Source organism: Arachis hypogaea, chromosome 17 (assembly GCF_003086295.3).
Source record: "Arachis hypogaea cultivar Tifrunner chromosome 17, arahy.Tifrunner.gnm2.J5K5, whole genome shotgun sequence".
Classification (NCBI taxonomy): Eukaryota; Viridiplantae; Streptophyta; class Magnoliopsida; order Fabales; family Fabaceae; genus Arachis; species Arachis hypogaea.
The window spans coordinates 35265602-35276112 of record NC_092052.1 but is presented as its reverse complement, the minus strand read 5'-3'; the positions used below and the strand labels follow the sequence as shown (position 1 = coordinate 35276112).

The 10511-nt window shown below is 31.3% G+C and overlaps 1 long non-coding RNA gene across 2 annotated transcripts; it reads right to left on the bottom strand.

Annotated features, from left to right (window-relative positions):
• Positions 1 to 7179: 7179 nt before the first annotated feature.
• Positions 7180 to 9565, bottom strand: LOC114925707 (uncharacterized). Of its 2 annotated transcripts, XR_003815275.2 has the most exons (4): positions 9387 to 9565; positions 9241 to 9295; positions 8995 to 9152; positions 7180 to 7461 (listed from the first exon to the last, which is right to left on the bottom strand). It is a non-coding gene; the product is annotated as an uncharacterized lncRNA (long non-coding RNA). The 2 variants fall into 2 exon arrangements; XR_011875159.1 differs by having other exon boundaries at positions 7180 to 9152; positions 9387 to 9560.
• Positions 9566 to 10511: the final 946 nt, after the last annotated feature.

Below are 10511 nucleotides of genomic sequence, written 5' to 3'. Positions count from 1 at the left end.
ATTATATATAATAACGTCTATCATAATTAGGAGTGGTAATGGGTAGACTAAGGTAAAATTTAGAGTTAATCCTAATTTTATTTGTGGGTTAAATTTTTTATATAAATTTAATTCTATTTTATTTATGGGTTGAAAATATCTCATTCTTAATTCTATCCATTTTTAACCTGCGGTTTACAAAAAAAAAAATATAATATTATTATATAACTTGATAATAATTTAAAATAGAACTGATTTTTATGTATAAAAAAGTATTAAATTATTAATTAATAATTTTTTTAGTAGCTAAGAATCTTTTACATTTAATGAGAGATCTTTAATTTAATATTCACTTAAAATATATTTTTATAGAAGTATATAACATATACATATATAGAGTACGGGTTGATCGGATAAGATTGAGACTCAACCCACACTCTATCCGCCTCACACAAAAACTTTACCCGGCCCGTACCTTATTTTATCCATTGGGAATTGGGTTAACAACCTATCTAATTGGATGGGGTTGAATTGAATACCCACGAATATAGTGCATATTACCAATCATAAGAGTTAGTTAGCCGTAAAAATTAGAACTTTTTCTTTTTAATATTGTATCACTAGAGGTGAAATCCTTCGTCATGAACCAAATTGTGTGTTAAACACAACTATGGCCATTTACAAAACGTTAATGACGTTTTGTGTTTCTTCAATTAAAATAATATTTTTCTAACAAAACGTCAGTGACGTTTTCTGTTTTAATAATTAAAATAATATTTTTTATTACAAAACGTCAGTGAAGTTTTGTTCTTTGATGATTAAAAAAAAAAATTATTGCAAAACGTCAGTGACGTTTTGTGCTACTACCACAACCCTGTAGAACACCAAAATCATCAAATATTTTTGTATTTCACATTAAAATTATTCATATATAAAAATTTTAGCCTAAAAATTAAGACAAAAAATAAAACTTTATTCAAACAATAATAATAGTTGTAGGGTCCACGGCATTGGCAATTATTTAAAATAGTACAATACTTGGCTGTTTTTTTTTTGTTATGGAAAGAAATAGTGTGTAACACGATGAAATGGACGTGTGCAAAAAAATTGCACTGTTATGGTGCCAGATCTAAAACGCAAGTTGCGTTTTGAATTTGTTTATTTTTTTTAATTTTGAAACACACTAAACACAAGTTACGTTTTGACATTTTCATTTTTTTTAATTTTGTTTTAGGCAAAACGCAGGTTGCGTTTTTTGAGCTAGAAAATTCAAAATTTTTTTGAAGTCCACAAACGTAGGTTGCGTTTTGTGAGTGTTAGAAATTTTTTCTTGGAAGCCCCAAAACGCAGGTTGCGTTTTGTACACAAAATAATATTTAAATCCACAGCTTTTCCTATAAATACGAAGTCCAGTTTTATTCATCTTCGTCTTCACTTCTCCTCTTACTCTTTCTTACATAAAGTCCTTAGTGGTGTGCTTTTTTGGCAATTAACCGTGTCAAAAAAAATAAAGTTAGTTGAGGTTGAGATTATGGAAGGTGTTGTAAATTTGCGCGTATATTATAATGGTGAGATTATACCAAACACACACGAAGGAGTGACTTTTGTTTGTGAATGTCCCTTATCGTTTGTTATTTCGTGCACCATCAGTTTTGTAGAGTTACAAAATGGTCTGTGTGATAATATACAAAGTCACATTTCAAAGAGGGTGAGCAACATTTTATACAGAAATCCTGTACAAGTATTTGGTGGCTGATACAGTTTCAATTAATGTCCATCATTGACGACGCAAGTATGCAACATATGTTCTGTATTTATCAACAAACCCGGTTTCACATGCCGATGATCGAGCTGTACATTGAGTTTGAACAGCATACGGGGATGGATTCGGTTGGTGACGATGTCAACGTTGATGAAATCAGGGATACAGATTGGGAAGAAGATAACAACGACAGTGAAGAGGAGTTTGAAGCCAACTATGAAGTCGATGACAAAAACGAGGATGGAGATTTGGCAGGCAATCCGGCAGTACAAAATGAGGCGAATTCGATCGTAAATCAGCACTCTTTAGAGTTCCATCTTTTATGCGGATTCTAAATCTCGAAGCCATGCATGCACCAAAATTTTTTGAGTATGCGAATATCGGTATGTTATCTTATGGTTATTAACCATTAATTTTATATGCTTTGTCCGACTGATGGTGGTTCGCATGTCGTAGGTGAAGGCGACGTTGCGGTGGAAGATGGTGAGTTTAGAGTCGGAATGGAATTTGGTTCTAGGGATTCGGTGATATCTGCAATCAAAGGTTACACTATCTCTAGAGGAGTTGATTACACTATTTATGAGTCTGAGCCGCAAACATTCTATGCAAAATGTAAGGGCTATGGTGCAGGGTGCGATTGGCTTATCCGAGCTAGCTTGATTCGAAAGAATGGGTGTTGGAAGATTAGGAGATATAATGACAAACACACGTGCACCACGGGCACAATTTCACAAGATCATGCCAAGTTGGACTCAGATACAATTGCAAATGCCATTAGGCCGTTGATTGAAGCGGACCCGTCGATAAAGGTGAAGTCTATTATTGCAGAAGTTCAGTCGAGGTTCAACTACACTGCAAGTTACCGAAAGGCTTATTGATTGGCAAAGCAGAAATCTGTCGCCAAAATTTTCGATGATTGAAAAGTTTTTTACCAAACTCTGCCGATATGGTTGAAAGCAATAACTGAGAAGATGCCAAGGTCTCATGTTCAAATAAAAACGCTCTCCATTTAGCGTGAGAATGAAGAAGTTCAAGGTGTAAGAGTTCTCCATCATATATTTTTGGAGCTTGTATCCGTATTCTTAGAGCTTATTATTATTATCTACATAATAATAATAATAATAATAATAATAATAATAATAATAATAATAATAATAATAATAATGTTCACGAACCGTGACATTTTTTTTCAAATAATACTATGTTCATAAAATGTTAATAATAATAATAATACGAATAATGACAACATCACTAATAATAATAGTATAATTACAGTAGCAATAATAAATCCTAATAATACTGTTAATAATAACGATAACAATAATATATATATATATATACCCATTAAGAATGATCCAAATATTTAATAATGTGTTTTTCACGTTTAGTAAAATTACGAACTATTTTTTATTTTATAATATTTACCCTAAATTTTCTACTCTTCTTCTTCTTCTCACAAATTTTCAGTACAACCTTGCAACTTAAAACTCCTCACTATAACTTCTCTCAGCAAGCCTTTCACCTCTTCTATCTTTATTTTCTGTGTTTTGCTTTCAGTTTCGGTTTTATAGATTTCATCACCACTCTCTTCCAACACGTGGCATTCATGCAGCCTAAGAACCTGTCATACGCAACTTGCATTTTGCTCATGACTGCTACTAAACGCAACTTGCGTTTTAGAAGTTTCAAGTGGTCAACACGTTCAGTCATTGCCTGCATGCAGGAAGCAAGACACGTTTCGAGGCTTCAAGCTGCTTCTCTGCCAAATGTATACTGCGTTTTGAAGTCTGCATGCAGTTTTATTATTTTCAGGTGCAATCAAAATGTAATCTACGTTTTGCATGTTATTGAATTTTATAAATCTATATTTGTGTAGATTACACTCTATGTAACAATATATGATAGCAACACCATTTTTACTTCTATTCTTTAATTAATTTCTGACTATACTTAAATTCAAAATTTTAGGTTAAAATTTAGAGAGGAAATTATTTCACAAATGGGCTATTGGGATTTGGGATGCTATATCCAAATGTGGGACCATTTGTAAGTAGAAAACGGTTTGATTTGGTACAGAAAACGGACAATAAAATTTAAGAGGTTGAAAGTAAAGGATTTGATTTGTATTAAATTAAAATTTAATTTTTTTTGAATGCTTAAATCGGACCATCTAACCATTTTATCTTAAGAAAATATTTTATTATTAAGAAGACAATCGCAACATGTGATTTCAAAAAAAAGAAAAAAAGAAAAACCAAATTTTTGCATTATTCTCTCCTCTCAACTCCATAAGCAAAAGAATTTGCTGAATTTAGACGTCATTTTTTGAGAAAATTTCCAAAACAAATTTAAAATTAAAAAAAGAGATATATTAGACATATAAGTATAAATAAAGTAAAATGGGTGACATACTAAAAAAATCAATAATATAAAAACATAGAATTATTTTATGAATACTAAATATCATTCACCACTTATAATTGTTATATATATAATACTAAAATAATCAACTTTTTTATAATGAAATAATAACATTTTTCATGTTAGAGTATCAAAATTTTTTAAAGTAGAATAACCAAAGATTTATAAATAAAAATATATATTAAACATTTAATTATGATATTGAATAATAATCATTATTATTACGTATGTTCATTTTATTATTGAAAGTATTTTTCTCTACTCATAATTTTAAACATTACTAAGATTCACTTTTACATACACAAACATCATATCTGTATTGTCACATTAACAAAATAAATTATCTATTAACTCATCACATAAAATAATTTAAATATTTTTTGCCATACAAAATCGTCCTTAAAATTTAACTTAATTTTAAAATTGTCCTTACTTCAGAGACCAAAATTGTACGAAAATGGCGGTAGAAGTGGAAGCAAAGGTGAATTATAGACTGCTTCTTTTCTACAAACGATTTTAAAATATGATTTTAAATCTTAAGGACGATTTTGTATATATAAAAAAAAGTCAAAAACGAAAAAAAATTTTGGCCTATACCTTAAAAGACAAAATCATATTTAATCCTTTTACTTTATATAACTTTTTCAATAAATCTATTTAAAATTATTCAGCTTCTCTCCTTATTATTAATTAATGTTATTTAGTAATAGCTGTTTAAATTACTCTTTGTTTAAGGTATTCTAATAACTGTGCACTTAACCAAAATAAAAAAATATTACCAAAGTATATTGAAAAATCATATCTTTTTAACATAATAAATAAAGGTTTTAGGATATATTCAGGAAAGGAAAAGCTTTTAGAAAAATTAATTGATATTTATGGATACTTACCAAACTTTCTTCAACGATATTAATATTAAAAAATATTAGAGAGTTATTAAAATTTATTTTTTTAATCATTAATATTTAATTAAAAATATAAAATAAAATATGTTATTAAATTATTAAATTAAAAATATTAAATTAAAAAAATTAAATTAATAATTAACTGATAATAAAAAAAAATTCTAATAACTCCTAATATTTTTCATTAAATTTCCATCTTATTCCAATTATATTTTGTTGACTGTCTTTGTATATCTATATGACTATATCCTTATTCATCTTGTCATACTTCATTTAAATGATGTTACATTCTTCCTAATACTTCATTTGAAAACTTAAATTTATAACCTATATTAAAATCTAGTATATTAAATATTTTATCTATTATAACAATATTATAATTATTCTGTCAAAAAACTATAACTCAAATGTTATATTTTCTTTATATTTATTTAAAATTATAAATTCAAAAGAAAAAAAAATTGATCGAGAGAAATCAAGTTTTAGAATCGATTCAATCATAAATTAAAGATATGAAAATATAAAGGTGCCATTGAATACACAATTTTGGATTACTTTTATTCGAGATATATGGAACCCAGCAAGTGTATATATAGCTGTCCGTATCCATCCCTATCTGCATTTCCTCTTCCCTTGCAATACTGTATTATAACTATGATAAGCGTGTATATATAAAATCGGTGGTTAAATCACCCATTCGTATAAAATGTATATTAAAATATAAAATATATATTAAAAATAAATTAAATTATATTTTTTATTATAAATATATAATAATTAATTTTGTAATTAGTTTTTAATATATATAAAATATTTTTTATTATTTTATTATGTATTAAAATATAAAATATATGTTAAAAATAAATTAAATGATATATTTTTTATTTATAAATATATAATAATTAATTTTATGATTAATTTTTAACATGCACAAAATATTTTTTTATTATTTTATTGTTGTTGTTGTGGATTATCATGTATTGTTTATTAAGAAGCCTAAGTCTCTTTCCTCAGCTAGCTGGCATCCCGTAAAACATCAACTCTTGTTAGTTGTACTTTGTATTGTTGTGGTCTATTTCACTACGTATGGTCCAAGCATGAACTCTTAGAGGGAACATGATTATTTTATCACTTAGAAATGATTGAAGGCAGCAAGATTTGATAGATTTTTAATATTTTTAAATATTGAAATGGTTTATTATTTATTTTTTTTGTTCATTCTATCTTTAGCCTTGTTTTCAATTCCTTAATTAATGTTCTTTATTTGTTCATTCATCATTTCTTTTTGAGTATTTGTTTGTTTCTTTCGAATTTTAATTTCATTTCAAGTTAATATTTCAGTTTGATTCTATTCTTATGCAAGCACTTGAAACATTTTGTTTGTAAAATTGTGCTAAAAATAATGAAGTATTCATATTTTTGGCAAAAAAGTTTCATTACATTGAGTAGTCTAGGTCAAACTCTGTAAAAAGAGTTATGTTTACCCTTCAAATTGAGGTCACTAATATAAATTTGGTCGACACTTAATGTTAAAACCGAATCAAAATCCAAGCAAAACATGATCTTTACTAAAAATTATCGTAATTTAATAGTTTGATTGACAAAATATATATGTCCTGATATGACTCTTACAAATCAAAAGCTATAAATTGGCATCATGCGTTATAAATTGGCTATAAACGAATTATAACCTAGAATAAAAATGTTCGGTTAGATGCTGTAACCTACCAATCTATAATAATTGCTCTTCAATATAGATGACTAATGGAACCTTAACCGACCTATTCTACTTCACCTATAAAGGTTTGATATTTTATCCTCTTAAACACATTGAATTCACAATAGTAACTTAAACATCAGAGTGCCTTTTGCATGTACACTCTGTAACACCCTACCACACTAAGCTTTACGCTTAAGTCGTAAAACGAAGGTGGTGTGGTATTACGACCTCTAAAATAAAATGAGTACATATAATAGCAGAAGAATTATAATATGCTAGGAGCCTTGAAGAATAGGGGAAATAAAAATCGTGAGATAAAAGCGCAACGCTCAAGGAACGAGTTAACTTGCGTGCTAAGAAAACCGTAACTGTCAAACATAAGATAACAGAAGTAGGAAAAGAGTGCCAAAGATACAAAATAACAAGCTCCTAACTCAGCCTGCGAAGTCAAGACTGGCCGGAGAATATTTACACATATATACATACATATCAAAAACCCAAAAGTACATATACACAATCCTGCCTCTCCATAAACCTCTAAGAGGATCAAAAAGAACAAGTTATGCAGAGAGAAAGCTAAGTACATATATATTTATCACTGTACAATAAAACTACCCAGTAACCACTCCGCTTCAAGAGTCCAGACGCCTAACGAGGTGTCTCTCGACCTGCATCTGAAAAACAACAACATAGTATGGAATGAGAACCGGAGGTTCTCAGTATGGTAAAGGTGCCACACACATAATATATAAGGTCCTGGGAATGCCAGAGGCAATCCTAGGACGCCGACACTCAGATTATAGAGCTTAAAGTATTAAACAGGAGCCATAAGAGGTGGTTTTCTAAGAATATTTAAACCTAGCTTAACTTAACCTTAAATCTAAGTAGCATACTGCCATTCCTCCATACCTCCAACTCCATCATGGATTTTCACAGACAAATAGACAGATAAAGACAAGTACAAGAAGGTTACAATTACTGCAAGTAACAAATACACATTTAACATGGCAAATACATATAGGCACACCCAATTAAAACACAAGCAAGTAATTCAAGTATTATGCATATGATGCATGCCTGTCCTATGGCTGATGAGGCTCATCTGTCGGTTATCCAGCCAACCCGACAAGTCTGAATTGTCCTTAGACTGTCCCCCGACGTGCATCCCCAAGAGTCTATGCATAGCTTTATCTCAAATAATCAATATTACTCAATGGGGGTAACATTCCCGGGAATTTATATAGTGCCCGGTCACACTTACGTCGTAGGGTCAACAGAGTATCGAGTTTTCAACCTGGTACACGTGGTGGCAAGCCACGACACTTAATCCAGGGAACCTCGTATCTCAAATCATTAAATTATTCAAGCCATATAAATAATTCAATTATAATTCATCAACATCCACATCATTCTCAATCGCATCTCATTCATCATCATACATCAATTATATTCAATCCTTATCTTTCATTATTACACCTCCCATTCCGTCCATCAATAGTTCCAATTCAAAACGTAATTCATTCTTTTCTAAATGAATCAAACTTAAAACATGCTCATTTTCTTAATAACTCAAAATCAAACCATATAACCTTTGAATCTAAATCTTTTTAAATAATCATATAAACAAAATCTCTAATTTTTATAAAATTTCGGCAGCATCTCCTCTAAAACTCGGACTTTGCCACCCTTTTCGGGTCCAAACCTGCATTCTTTTCAATTCAACATACCCTTCCTCACATCATAACAATCACCACAATAAATCTACCTCAGATCAACAATTATACTCATACAATATTCAAATCCAACGACCAAAATTCAACTAAAAATCATAGTTCACAAATCCTAGGCTTTTAACACAAAATACCTCATTTTTCATTCAAAATTTCCATTCCAATTATTTTCAAACCTATTACCACCAATCCAAATTGCCAACAATAATCCTTAACAAGCTCCATGTCTTTCCATCAATCATCATTCAACCAAACCAAAATATAGCCATATAATCAACAATTCAATCACATATCCTTTCAAAGATCCAACTAGCAACCAATATCATCTTACAAACAAATCACCAAACCAAACCAAGCATATTTATCAACCCATTACTAAACATTAAATATACACCTGCATTCCAACTTATCCTATGGTCATCTAGCCTAAGTTTTCACAGAACATTATATATTAAATGCAAGAAACCTAAACCATACCTTGGCCGATTCCCACGTAACGATTAAGGCACTTTAATTATAATAAACACAGCCCTTCCAAAACAAACACAGCCCTTTCAAAATTCAATAAACACTAGGCTCAGCTTTCTCCAAGTTCCAATATCCACAATTCCAAGCTCCAATTATTTATTCATAACCTAATACACATTCATAACACATATATATCTAATTTAATACTCAAAACTCAAATTCAATGAAAATAAAATAGAATTATCATATCCTCACCTTACCCAAGCTTCACATAAGCAAGAGTGAACATTTTCCTCAAGCTAATTGGATCCTAAAACATCAAAAATCAAAGAAATTCAATACCCCTTCTCAAAACTTGAAAATTGGGGGAAAAGAGTGGCTGAGAATATTTAAGGGCTTACCTATGAAATTGTTCCGGTAGAAATGTAGAGCTCGACGCGATGAACGCGTGGCCGTAAACGGTGCGGCGATCGGAGCTCGGACGGAGAAGTTACGAAGATCGAAAATTAACGTAAGGGTTTCGGGAGCTTTTCTCATTTCTCCTCTCCCTGGAAGCTGAAAGCTTCATTTACGCTGAATGAAAGAAAAGAGAAGGCTTCGGTCTTCTTAAGTGATGGGCTGGTTGGGCCCACGGGCCCGATTTGGGCCCGGTTCGGCCCGTTCGGTCCAATCTTGGACCGATTTTTTCGAAATTAGTGTCAAAATTCTCGTTTCGATGAGCTCTTCCCTAATTTAATATAATATTCACATTTCTAATCCTCCTTATTAAAAATTAATTTATTGACTAATTATCTACTAATTTAACCGGGGTTTACACACTCCCCCTCTTTGTTCTCTCCACAACGTGGTACACTCTCGGACGAAGAGCTCGGACTTCCAAGCTTATAATTTGGCATCAGCTACCAGGAACCGAGTTGTCCCAAGTTCATCCACGCAAGAACAATTGGCACCCACCGTAGGGCCGAGAATATAAAATCTTTCTTATTCATCGGCCTCAATACTATCACATTTATCCATGGTTGATGCACCTCCACCCACACTATCTGAACTTCTCCGGATGGTAACTGAGCTACAACAAGCCAACTAATGTATGGCGGAGGCGAATCAGCGCATGACAAAAGAAAATCAGAGAATGGCAAATTAGATTGCCGAGTTAGCGAATACTCAGATTGAAAACAATAATGATCGTCGTGAACAACCAGAGGAGGAAGAGCACTAATCTGATCCGACGCATATTTCCAAAACTATTCGGATTGAAGAAGCTCGGCCTCCACGAAACGAAGAAGCTCAGCCTCCGCGAAACGAAGAAGCTCAACCAGAAAACGAAAATACAGAATCCGATAACTCTGTAGGGCCATTCACGGCCGACGTTATGAATTTCGAGCTACCCAGAAAGTTCACCTTGCCACTAACCTTAACCCCCTACGACGGGTTGGGAGATCCGAAGAAATACCTCAAAAAGTTCAGATCCATAATGATTGTAAACGGTGCTTCCGGTTCTGTCTTATGTCGTTATTTTCCATCTT